The 13,792-nt window shown below is 44.3% G+C and overlaps 1 non-coding gene across 1 annotated transcript; it reads left to right on the plus strand.

Annotated features, from left to right (window-relative positions):
- Positions 1–7,504: 7,504 nt before the first annotated feature.
- On the plus strand, positions 7,505–7,577 carry TRNAV-CAC (transfer RNA valine (anticodon CAC)). Its single transcript has one exon. It is a non-coding gene; the product is annotated as a tRNA-Val (tRNA).
- Positions 7,578–13,792: the final 6,215 nt, after the last annotated feature.

The raw sequence follows: 13,792 nt of genomic DNA on the forward strand, positions 1-13,792 counted from the left end.
TATTTTATTTTTGCTGTATATTAAATTGCTTGTGCAGGATATGGTCCTATGGGGTCTAAAACTAACAAATAACCTATTTTGACAGTGCACGTCCTCTAAAGCCTAATAAAGGCCACAGCCAGAGGCACCATGGCACCTCACTAATGGGCCTCTATATACCAAAGGAGATTGCAGAAATAGTGCCGTCAAATTGAATAATGAAATCACATGTTATTAATGAGGGAGCATACATGAACATGATAGGGGTGCCATAGTGGCTGTGCTTAGTATTGTAGCTCAGCCACATACACTTGAATAGGCCTGGGTTGTAAAAAGGCCATGGAACTCGGAAACAGCGTCCACTATAGCACCATAATTGCTTTTAAAAACGGAAACTTGCATAATTCTTGTTGCTTTAGTGGTACAGACAGTCCCCGGGTTACATACAAGATAGGGTCCATAGGTTTGTACTTAAGTTGAATTTGTATGTAAGTCGAAACTGTATATTTTATAATTGTAGATCCAGACAAAAAATTTTTTCCCCCCAGTTACAATCGGAGTTTCAAAATTTCAAAATTTGCTGTAATGGGACCAAGGATGGTCAATAAAACCTCATTACAGACACCTTACAGCTGATCATTGCAGTCTGGGACTAAAGTAAAGCATTCAGAGAGGTCACCAGAGGTCACAGTGGGCAGAGGGGTCCGTCTTTAACTAGGGGTCGTCTGTAAGTCGGGTGTCCTTAAGTATTGCTTGTATTTTAGTAAGAGGCAAATCCAGAATTATTTCTACCGTATTTACAGACAACCAACTTCACCGCCCCATATGATTTTGCATGGAAAATTCTTGAAAAGTAGGCATTCCAGCATTACACTGTGTCTCGGTTAGAGTGGTGAGCTCTGTGACATGGCTAATGTGGGGACATCTTGATTTGGTAACTGTGAGGGACACTGCCAGGGCTACTGAGAGAGGACTGTGATTTGGCTAATGTGGGGGGCACTGTGACTTGGTTACTGCGCAGACACTTTGACTAGGCTACTGGGGGACAAACTACCTGACACTGACTTGGCTACAGTGGTGAGCACTGTGACTTGGCTACTAAGGGGCACCTTGAATTGTCTACTGTGGGGGACACTGACTTGGCTGCTGTGGGGAGCACTGTGATTTGGCTACTGTGGGGAGCATCATGGCTTGTTTATTGTGGAAATACATGTGACTTATCACATGCTTCAGGTCGTCCAATTACACACTTGCTGTCCTTTATTATTTGAAAGTCCATCTACCAAAAAACCTTCAGTGATGTCACAAGCATGTGACTCATCACATGCTTCAGATCGTCCATTTACAAACATGCTGTCCTGTTCTGGCTTCATTGCCCTGAGCTGATGTCACAACCAGGAAGTGCCCACCCACAGCAGGAGTAGCTGAATCTGATGTCATAAGAAATAATGTTAACTATTCCAGAAATATCTCAGGCTGGGAAGAAGCCAGCAGCATGATACAGGTATCGTTGGAATTGTTGTCAAAGTCTCTGTCCAGCTGTGCTAAAACTATTTTTTGTCAGTGACTTTACAGTTACACTTTAAAGTTAAATAAACTCTTCCCCCCCCCCCCCCGGCAACTGGCCACCTCCAGCCATCTTAGACCTAAAGGTCCCTGCACCTGACTGGTTGGGGCTAGCCCCCTTCCAGACCTTGACTCCCTATCAACAAGACCATCTCATATGACTATGGAGGTACTCAAGCCCCATCTTTGACCCCAACCTTGGTTCCGGCGAGTTGCCTTTCAGGAGGATAGGCTTCCCACAGTACAAGACATGAAATCAGTTTTCTCCTCCCTGCTCCTCTTAAATCCTAGCAGAATGCCAACAAGAGATTGCCAGTCTGCACTCTGATGTTATTTCTTTAGCAGCCAGAGTGGATGACCTGGAGCAGACACAATCTTCTAATAGCCTGCGCCTGGAAATCTTGCAGGAAACAGCCCAAAACCACCAAACGCAAAATTTCCCTACAGCAGAAAATGGACGATATGGAGAATAGAAGCAGGTGCAATAACTTGCGTTTCAAAGGTCTCCCTGAATCTCCCCAATCCGCATCTCTGTTTTCCACCGTTACTGAAATTCTCATCAACCTCCTCGGACGACCTACTAACACACACATCGAAATTGATAGAGCGCACCAAGCCCTGCCCTCCCGATCCAAATGCACAAAATCTGATAGAGGTGGTGTGCCGGATTCATTTCTACTCTCTTAAAAAACAGAGTTTGCTGAAATGGAGAAATCAGTCCCATCCCACTGGCCTCCTTTGCCCCTCCCCAGGAGGGGACCCCAGAAACGCCAGATGTCCAATAGGAGCGGTTGTCCTCTAACTATGTTGCTCTCATTTGATTGCACTGGTCTATTTTGTCTCACCACGCCAGGAGAACTAACCTGGGCGATGACCCTTCAAGCCTTGTTTACACTTCAAGACTGTGCCCCTATATATTTGTGGAAGCTGACAGTATAATTCCCCTACAATGCATGTTTCATAATGACTGTGCTGCAGTGTCGTTAACAGGAGACAATGAACAGGTGATACAGGACGCTGGTGCTGAGTAATCAACAGTTGCTGCAGGGTGGCGGTGAGTTGGCCAAGTTGCTGTCCTTGCGCGGCAATCTGATGGGACTTCTGGACCACGATGGTGGTAAGATCAGCTAGTTCTGGAAGCAGAACCTTGGTGGGATCCATGGCCGGATCTTACTGTCAGGACCGGTGGTAGTGGATCCACTGGACCACCGTGGACAATGACGTGAGCTGATACTTGGAACCAGAATCTAAGTGACACGCAGTTTTCACCAGAGCCTGCCGCAAAGCGGGTTGGACTTGCTGCCATGTGGTACCACCAGGTCGTTCCACAGGTGCGACTTTGTCCGCGGTGGTGGCCAAGGTGAAGTACAGAATCGTAAGGCAAGCTCTTGGTTGGAGACAGGTAGAGAGGTCAGGAATGGAATCGAGGTCACAATGGGAAATCAGGATAATCGCAAAGGGCATGGAAGAAAGCTTTCTCTCAGGCATAGAGCACAAATATCTGTCAGGGAGAGGCAGGTTTATATAGAATTCTGGGAAATGGCCAACAGCAGTTAATGATACGCTGGCCTTTTAAATTTTCTGAAGCCGGTGCACGCGCTCCCTTGGATACAGGGAGTGGGGAAAAGTAAGAAGAATTTGCACCAGCGAACACGAAGGGCCAGGGGGGGCCTGCAACCCGAGATATGGGTCGTGGGAGCACCCATGACAGAACCTCATTTGCCAAATGGATGACCAAACACTCAGTTTGTCAAAGTCACCCTGCAGCCTATGAACATCCTCCATAGACTGTATTACACTACACAGTTTGGTGTCATCTGAAAAAATAGACACGGTGCTATCAATTCCTACCTCTATATCATTAATAAATATATTAAATAGTAGTGGGCCGAGCACAGAACCCTGAGGTACACCACTCATAACTGGTGACCATTCCGAGTAGGAATCATTGACCACAACTCTCTGGATACGATCCTACAGACAGTTCTCAATCCAATTGCAAATGATTTCTGACAAACCAATAGCCCTAATTTTACCCATCAGGCGTCTATGAGGGACAGTGTCAAATGCCTTTGCAAAGTCCAAGAACACAATATCCACAGCTGCTCCTCCATCCAAGCATCTGCTCACCTCTTCATAGAAGCAGATAAGGTTAGTTTGACAACTTCTATTCTTAGTAACCCCTCGCTGGCTGTCACTTATTATACTATTTGATGTCACATACTCCAGTATGTAGTCTTTTACTAACCCTTCCAGTATTTTCCCCACAATGGAAGTTAAACTTGCAGGCCTGTAATTGCCTGGTAAAGTTCTAGAGACTTTTTATATATTGGCACCACATTTGCCTTGCGCCAGTCACTTGGCACCACACCAGACATTACAGCATCCCTGAAGATGTTAGACAGCGGTACAGCAATAACAGAACTGAGTTCTTCAAGAACTCTGGGGTTGAGAAGAACTGCCCTTACAGAAGGCCACCACTATGTCAGACTTCTCAGCATTTATCCTAAGAAGGTTTTGTTGGCACCAATCCTCAAATCCCTGGAACAATTCTCTGCACTCTCTCTTGTCTGTGCTGGTAATGAGGCCTACTACAGCAGAGTCATGGGAGAACTTCTGAAAGGTAGCAGCTAGCTGAATTGTACCTGAAGTCTTCTGTATACAATGTGAAGAGGAAGGGAACCAAACTGTACCTTGAGGTGCACCTGTCCTACACACAGTCCCGGGCTCTCACATACTGAAGTGGGTTTGTGAGGTAGTCAAGGATCCAACTAGAGAGGTGGAAGTCTACTGCAGCCAGATCCTGTTTGTCTCTGAGTAGCCCTGGCTGTATGGTGTTGAAACCACTGGAGAACTCAAAGTACATTGAGGGAGATTTATCAAGCTGTCTAAGTTTAACCCCTTCCCGACCCGGACTGTACTATCGGATGGGCGCTGCCATCTTGGGGAAGATAGTAGCTCCCCATTACGTCAATGGGGAGAGGTGATCGGACGCCCTGACAGCCTCGGGTCTTCCGAAGACCTGAGGCTATCTCGTTTTAACCCATTCATTACAATGTGGGATTTACTCATTGGGGCTTATTTACTAAGATCCCGCGGCCGCATTTCAGTTGGGTTTTCCGACGTTTTTGGGGTTTGCGTCGCACGCGATTGTTTTGTGTCGCAATTGCGCCGGCTTTCCTAGACTGGATTTGGACTATGCTCAGGATTTAACAATTCAAATTGTGTCGCAAGACATTACATACGCCAGGAGGAAGATGGTGAACTCAGACGGACCTGAGCGGGGAAGCGCCACATGCAGGATCTTGGGCCCACAATCTTGATTAATTGCGGCAGACTTCATCCTTGTCGGACAACGCACCCATTGTAATGAATGAGGTGGAAAATCCCCAAATACTGCCATACTGTAGCATGGCAGTATATGGTAGGATCTATCAGACAACCTAAGATTAAAGTACCCTAAGGGGTCTGAAATATAGTAAAAAAATAAAAAAAATGTAGTTTAAAAAAAAAATACAAAAAATTCAATAAAAAGTGATCAAAAGGTTGTACAGTCTTAACAATAGAAGCAATAAAAATGTAATCAAAAGTCGCAAAAAGTGACACTGCCCACAGCTCCGTACACTGAAGTATGAAAAAGTTATTAGCGCCAGAAGATGGCAAAATATTTATTTTTTTGTACAGAAGGTTTTGATTTTTATAAATGTATAAAACATTATAAAACCTATATAAATCTGGTATCACCGTACTCGTGCTGACCCAAAGAATAAAGTAGACATGTCATTTGGGGGCGCACAGTGAAATCCGTAAAGCCAAGCCCACAAAAAAACTGCGTATTTTCAGTTCTCTTCTCACCTGTAACGTAATGATGGGCAGCTGGTTTGACAGATCTGGAGATCAGAGCTAACAGCAGGGGATCTGGGGGGGGGGGGGGTCACATTGAGTGTGAAGGAGACAATGGACTCATGTTGTCTAGGCAGGGATACCTGTAAGGTGGGAGGGGCAGGTGTGTGATCAAACCTATTGAAGAATAGATTAAGTTTATTAGCCCACTCCTTATCTGCTGTAGACAGGCTGTCTGCGACCAGGTGTTGGTGTGAGACTTCCTGAGCAGCCGCTGTTTCCCCTTTTGTTGAACTAGTCGTAGGAGTGGCGACAACTGCCTGAAACCCTTTATAAAAATGGTGCAGACAGTTTTTTTTAGCGCAAATTACGTCATAGACAGTTTAATAAATCTCCCCCGCTAAGGTTTGATGTGAGGTTTATGTTTTCAATACATTTTTTAAAATAATTTGTGTTTGTCACAAAGTTGCATGATGGTGGTACAGACTGTCAACTGTTAATCAAGACAAAAGCAATCGCAAGGTTAGTGTTTTGCAAAAATATCTAGGTTTTATGGGTGCCATTACTTTTTAACCCTTACAGGACTCTTTTATTTTTTGCATTTGTTTTTTACTCCCTTCATTTCAAAAGCAATAACTTTTTTATTTTTAGGTTTACAGAGATGTATATGGGCTTGTTATCTGCAGGACCAATAGTACTTGTTAGTGGTACCTTTAAATATCCCATGCAATGTACTGGAAAAGGTGGGGAAAAAATCCAAGTGCTGTGAAATTGACCAAAAAACCCACATTTGTGGTGTTTTCTTGTGGTCTCTGTTTTTACAGGTTTTATTCTGCGCTCCAAATGACACTTCCTCTTTATTCATTGGGTCGGTACGATCAGAGGGATATTACATTTATTGAAAATAGAACACTGGCACAAGTAAAGATATGCTTGTAATAATAATAATTAATGCATAACAGGCAGTAACAGGCAGGTATCAGCTGTACTATACAGCCAACACCCGCTATGTATGGAGAGAGCACAGCCATTGAGCTCACTCCATATACCCCCCGCAGCACATGATGCACATAGGGGTTAATGTGTTTTATTGCTATATTTTGCAGTTTTGCAACCTATTTCTTAAAATTTCTAGCTGAAAAGCAGATTTTTGTTCTATGATATCATATGATTTATTATATTATGATTTATTCATGTGAACATATGACTATGAGGTATCTGTAAAAATCGAAACATGTTCATTACATTGAGGAGATGTGAAGTTATATAATTTCTATTTTTGCCATCAAAGTCAATGGGGGTCATTTACTATGGGCCCGATTCGCGTTTTCCCGACGTGTTACCCGAATATTTCCGATTTGCGCCGATTGTACCTGAATTGCCCCGGGATTTTGGCGCACGCGATCGGATTGTGGCGCATCGGCGCCGGCATGCACGCGACGGAAATCGGGGGGCGCGGCCGAGTGAAAACCCGACGGATTCGAAAATTTCACTCACCTTCATCCAGGATAGGCCGGTGTATTTCGAGGCATTCCAGCGGACTTCAGCGCAGCAGCACCACCTGGTGGACGGCGGAGGAACTACCATCATAAATCCCGTCCGGACCCGAATCCAGCGCAGAGAACGCGCCGCTGGATCGCGAATGGGCCGGGTAAGTAAATCTGCCCCAATGTTTCTGCATGTTTACACTTTGAATCAAAATTGCATTAAGGCGCCTATGTCTATAAACTCTTTAATTTAATTTAATTTTGAAAATGGGACAAGTGTTTGTTTCCAGGAAATATTTGGGCTTTTGGGAGTCAGTATAATTGTTTATGCTGGAATTTCAGTTTTATTTGTACACATCAAAATTTGCTCTGGCCAATAACATGACAACATTTCCAGAAATGCCTGGATTAAACCTGCCCCAATGTATGGCGACGTGTCGGATATAAAACAAAGTGGTCATGGCACCTGCCCAAGTCAAGACCCCCCCCCCCCCCCCCCATTTACATTTAAAATATTTCACAAATGCCCTATCAATACCAACAGTACAGCTATATAAAAAAAACACAAAAAAACAAAAATGATCTGAACTTGCCCGACCCTTACAGGGCAGGTGTTGGCATACATGGCAGTTTCTGTAGTGTAGTGGTTATCACGTTCGCCTCACACGCGAAAGGTCCCCGGTTCGAAACCGGGCAGAAACACATTATTTTTTGTTTTGTAACGTTGACACACATACTTGTATACACTGCTCAAAAAAATAAAGGGAACACTCAAATGACACATCCTAAATCTGAATGAATGAAATATTCTCATACTTTGTTCTGTACAAAGTTTAATGTTCTGACAACAAAATCACAAAAAAAAATGGAAATCAAATTTATTAAGCTCATCATTGAAGCCTAGGACTAATGTACAGTAAGGTCGAGAGACATCCAGAGGTCGTCTGTAAGTTGGGTGTTCTTAAGTAGGGGACCGCCTGTATATGATTACGGGCCAGGGATGCAACCAGCAGAGGCTGTGCCCTATTGCAAACCTTTGAACTGGGCCCCCTTCACCTTAAAAATACATACATAGGCTACATTCACACAACCGTATGATTTCTCCAGTCCCGTATTTACGGGCCGTATATACGTGACGTTTTTCATCCGTATGCAGCACGTATGTAACCCGTATTTTATACGTCCCCATAGACTTCTAGGGCATACAGGACTGAAATACAGGAGAAAATAAGACATGCTTTATATTTTTATACGGCCAGTATATGGTACGGAACGGAGTTAGGCCTCATTCACACGACCGTGAGGGGGGCAGTGATCTGGTCGCATGATTTGCGACCAGATCACAGCCCCCCATAGACTTACATTACTTCTGGTAGTGATGCGGTGAGCAAACGTTGTCTCACCGCATCGTGACGAGATCAGATGGCCGCATCGCAAAATATAGAACATGTCCTATTTTTGGACAGATTTGCGATGCGGCCATTCCAATAGAAGTGCATGGTAGTGTAAAATATCGGGGCTGCTTACGGTGACAGAAGGGATCCACCGCATGCGGCCGGTCACTATGCTGTGGGTTGCCGTGGAGACGCGATCACGTGACCGCTGCAGAACGTGACCTCAGCACTGCTCTCAGCTGTCAGCTGAGTGTCTGAAGAGTGTGCAGAGCAGGAGCCTGTGAAATGTAAGTTCAAAGAGTGTCCAAGTGTGTGAAAGGGGTGTGAAAGGGTGTGCAAGTGTATGAAAGGGTGTGAAAGTGTGTGCAAATGTGTGCAAGGGGTGTGAAAGGGTGTGCAAGTGTATGAATGGGTGTGAAAGGGTGTGAAACAGTGTACAAAGATCCATAAAGGGTGTGAAAGGGTGTGCAAGTGTTTGAAAGGGTGTGGAAAGATGTGTAAAGAGTGTGCAAGCCATTTAGTATTCCATGCAATTTACAGTTTATAAAAATGCAGAGTAATTGAGGAAAAAATGCATGCCCCACATTCTCTATTGGACTCTGTTTCAGATTTCATTATTCTCTCAAGCTGGCACCTCCCCTTTATTCTTTGGGTTGGTACGTGCGCTGGGATCCAAAATTTATATAGGTTTTAGAAGATTTTAACCCCTTAATGATTTTGCCCTTTTTCATTTTTTATGTTTTAATTTTTCACTTCCCTCCTTCAAAAATCCATAACTTTTTAATTTTTCCATGTACAGAGCTGTGTGACGGCTTGTTTTCTGTGTAACAAACTGCACTTCGTAGTGACGGTATTTAATATTCCATGCCCTGAACTGGGAAGCGGGAAAAAAATTCCAAATGCAGTGAAATTGGTGAAAAAACCCATTTGCGCCATTTTCTTGTGGGCTTGGATTTTACGGCTTTTACTGTGCGCCCCAAATGACATGTCTACTTTATTCTTTGGGTTGCTACAATCACAGGGATAGTAAAGGTTTTATTTTGTTTTAATACATGTGGAAAAATGTCCAAAAAAAAAAATTCTTCATTTTTCCATATTCAGGCGCTAATAACTTTTTGGCCATCCAGCGCAATTAGGTGCCGCAGTCGTTTTTGTCCCCTGCACTGGTAAATGCCACGATCTGTGCCAGCACCAACTGATGTGCATCAAAGGTGTCTGCTATGAAGATTTATTATTAATCCTGTTTCTTATGACAACCCAACATTTTTAAAATTCTATTGTCACAGAGACCAAAAAAATTTTGACTGGGGTTACAAGTCTACAGTTCCGACTTACATACAAATTCAATTTAAGGACAAACCTACAGAACAATCTTGTATGTAACCCAGGGACTGACTCTATTGGTCCTCCCTGGCAACGAGCATATCCCCCTTGGCAACGAGCATGTTCCCTACCCCTGAGCATGTCCGTCTCCCCCTAGACAACGAGCATGTCCCCCTCCACCTTGGCAACATGCCCCTTTTTTGTGTGTATGTTTGTTTTTTTTGTCTTCCAGGACCGTGTATGCTGTGGACTACTTCGGATTCGTAGGATTGCGTCGATGACTGCCATTATTTTTACAAATAAAATGGTCAACGAGGGTGTGTCCGCATTTTCTTTTCAATAAAACTTTCTTTTTGTTATTAAAAGTGTGGTGGGTTTTCTTCGCAAGACTCTATAATTTGCCATAGTAGTGGTGCTGTCTAGGTGACGGTGCTCATTACTAAGGGCTGGCCTTAGTGTTTGCCATCTTTTTTTTAGCAAATTTTCACTAATGCCGATACCATTACCCCGGTACCCACCGCCACCAGGGGTGCCGGGAAGAGCCAGGTACAAACCAGTACCTGACCGTCTATAGATGGTCAGGTGCTGGGGCGGCTGCAGGCTGTTATTGTTGCGCTGGAATAGCCCCCCAACAGTGGGCTATCCCAGCTCAGTAATGGCAGGCTTCTGCTGCTTTTTTGTATCTGGCTGATTTGGACAATAGGGGGGAACTCACGTCAATTTTTTTTCATTTTTTTGGCCAAAAATTGGATAAAAAAAGGCGACGTGGGGTCCACTCTATTAATAGGGGGAACCCTACATCATTTTTTTGGTCAGAATTGTTTTATTTTAATTATGTGGGGTCCACCCTATCATTTATTTTCATTTTTTTGGGCCAATAAATGAAAATAAATGATAGGGTGGACCCCACATAACTAAAAAAAAAAGCAATTCTGACCAAAAAAATGATGTAGGGTTCCCCCTATTAATGGAGTGGACCCCACGTCTTCTTTTTTTATCCAATTTTTGGCCAAAAAATGAAAAAAAAAATTGACGTGAGTTCCCCCCTATTGTCCAAATCAGCCAGATACAAAAAAGCAGCAGCAGCCTGCTATTACTGAGCTGGGATAGCCCACTGTTGGGGGGCTATTCCAGCGCAACAATAACAGCCTGCAGCCGCCCCAGCACCTGACCATCTATAGACGGTCAGGTACTGGTTTGTACCCGGCTCTTCCCGGCACCCCTGGTGGCGGTGGGTACCGGGGTAATGGTATGGCCGTTTGCCAAAAAAAAAAGGCAAACACTAAGGCCAGCCCTTAATAATGAACACCGTCAACTAGACAGCACCACTATTATGGCTGATTATAGAGTCTCGCGAAGAAATAAAAAACACTTTTAATTACAAAAATAAAGTTTTATTGAAAGAAAATGCGGACACACCCTCGTTGACCAATTTATTTGTAAAAAAAAAATGCCAGTCATCGACGGAATCCTACGAATCCGAAGTAGTCCACAGCATGCACGGTCCTGGAAGACAAAAAATACAAACAAACACACAAAAAAGGGATTGTTGCCAAGGGGGAGGCGGGCATGCTCGTTGCCAAGGGGGGATATGCTCTTCGTCTAGGGGGGACCATGCTCTTCGTCTAGGGGGGACCATGCTCGTTGTCTAGGGGGGACCATGCTCGTTGTCTAGGGGGGACATGCTCGGGGACATGCTTGTTGTCTAGGGGGGGACCATGCTCGTTGTCTAGGGGGGACATGCTCGTTGTCTAGGGGGGGCATGCTCGTTGTCTAGGGGGGGCATGCTCGTTGCCAAGGGGAGTGGGGACCATGTTCGTTGCCAAGGGGGGACATGCTCATTGACAAGGGGGGACATGCTCGTTGTCTAGAGGGGGATGGGGACATGCCCGTTGCCAAGTGGGAGGGGGACACAGTACTACTACTCCTATCCTGTATATATGGGGACACAGTACTACCACTCCAATCCTGTATATATGGGGACACAGTACTACTACTCCTATGCTGTATACCTGCAAATATGCATGTATAGATGATACAAGCATGTACATCTATATATCCAGTTATATATTCCACAATGGAATCTAACCTCACTCTCAGTAAAGATAAAAATGGAGTCTGGCCTTGTCAGCTAATCAAATTTGGGCTTGGCCAAGTAAGTGACATCATTTGCAAGCCCACTGTATTTTTTACAGAATACTGTGAAAATACGGGTTACATACAGGCTACATACAGATGTCATACAGCCTGTATTTGCGACCAGAATACAGCTGTAAATACAGGACAGAAAATGCATACTGCCGTGTGAATGTACCCTTAACAACGGCAATATAAATGGTCAGACGTATTGTCCATTGAAATGAATGTGGCCGTATGTAATCTGTAAAAAAAAAGGTACGGATATGGCCTTTTTCATACATCCGTGTGTATGTAGCCATATTTATACATTTTTGCATTTATACACGTGTCAGCACATTCATACTTTTATACACACATAAGTATATACACATTATATACACGCATCCAGTAAATACACATCAAATTTACAACATATATAATATACACAGAGATATACAGCATATATATACATATACATGCAGTATATACACAACAGACACACACATGCAGTATATACACAACATCCACACACATCCAGTATAAACAGCATACACACACATACACAACATGTATACACAAACATCCAGTATATACACTCACCGGCCACTTTATTAGGTACACCTTAGGTACACCTTAGGTAACACTTAATTTCTAATCAGCCAATCACATGGCGGCAACTCAGTGCATTTAGGCATGTAGACATGGTCAAGACAATCTCCTGCAGTTCAAACCGAGCATCAGTATGGGGAAGAAAGGTGATTTGATGCCTTTGAACGTGGCATGGTTGTTGGTGCCAGAAGGGCTGGTCTGAGTATTTCAGAAACTGCTGATCTACTGGGATTTTCAATGTCACTCGGTCGTCGCGCCTGGAACATGGGGTTGGGACATGGTGGCGGGGTCAGGAAGAACTCGAAGAAAGCATGGGAGAGAGCAGAAGGCTGCATGTAAGGTGGGTGGACAGTGGGCATGTGAGGTGGGCGGGCAGGCGCTTGTGAGGTGGGCTGGCAGGGCGCTTGTGAGGTGGGCGGGCAGGGCGCATGTGAAGTGGGCAGGCAGGCCGCATGTGAGGTGGGCGGGCAGGCCGCATGTGAGGTGGGCGGGCAGGCCGCATGTGAGGTGGGAGGGCAGGCCGCATGTGAGGTGGGAGGGCAGGCCGCATGTGAGGTGGGCGGGGCGGTCAGCAGCAGTCATGAGACGGACAGCCAAATTATGATTTGTTAATAATGTGCCCCGGGAAGGGCCCGGGGGAACATCATTAACAAATCACAATTCGGCTGTCTGTCCCAGGCCTAGGGGCCGCTCTGGCTTCAGGGCTCTGGCTTCCTGCCGGAGGCATGCACAGTCTGACAGATAAGTGTTGCGAGCCCTATGTTAATGGTGCAATAAAAAAATATGTTCACTCTGTTGGAGCAGTGTAGGGTGCACCATTTTCCTGAAAATCCTGGAAATCCTGAACTGGGCGCGCTCCCCACACTACACAGGCAACTGCACAAATTGTAGTTTGCACACTTTTTATTAAAAAGCTGCTATTCTGTCAAAATCATACTTTTCAGAAATCCCGGCCTACCATGTATACAAAAGTAACATACGCAAAAAATGCAAATTCACAATTTCTACAAAAATTTTTTTTCTGTTTCGCCACATTTTTTGCCATTTCATTTGTATGCATATTTTATAAAATGTTACACTTTGAATCAAAATTGCATGTCTAAAATCTTGAATGCAATTTTAGAAAATGGGACAATAATCACCATACAGAAAATATATTTGGTTTGTTGGGGATTAGTATAATTATTTACCGGGTATACAGTAATTTCGGGTTTTTATCTGTACACATTAAATAGTAAAAATTTCTCTGGCCAATAACGTGACAAAATAAAAAAAAAAATGTCTGGCACAGAAAGGGTTAAACCTGCCTGGATGTGGTCATAGGATCTGTCCAAGTAAGTGCTGGGAGTCGGGACCCCCCCCCCCCCCCCCCCTCCTCCCATTTACTTTTAAAATATTTCACAACTGCACTGCACTATCAATACCAACAGTACAATAAAAACACAAAAACTATCTGGACTTGCCACAGCCTAA

The sequence above is a fragment of the Engystomops pustulosus genome, chromosome 4, assembly GCF_040894005.1.
Source record: "Engystomops pustulosus chromosome 4, aEngPut4.maternal, whole genome shotgun sequence".
NCBI classification, from domain to species: Eukaryota; Metazoa; Chordata; class Amphibia; order Anura; family Leptodactylidae; genus Engystomops; species Engystomops pustulosus.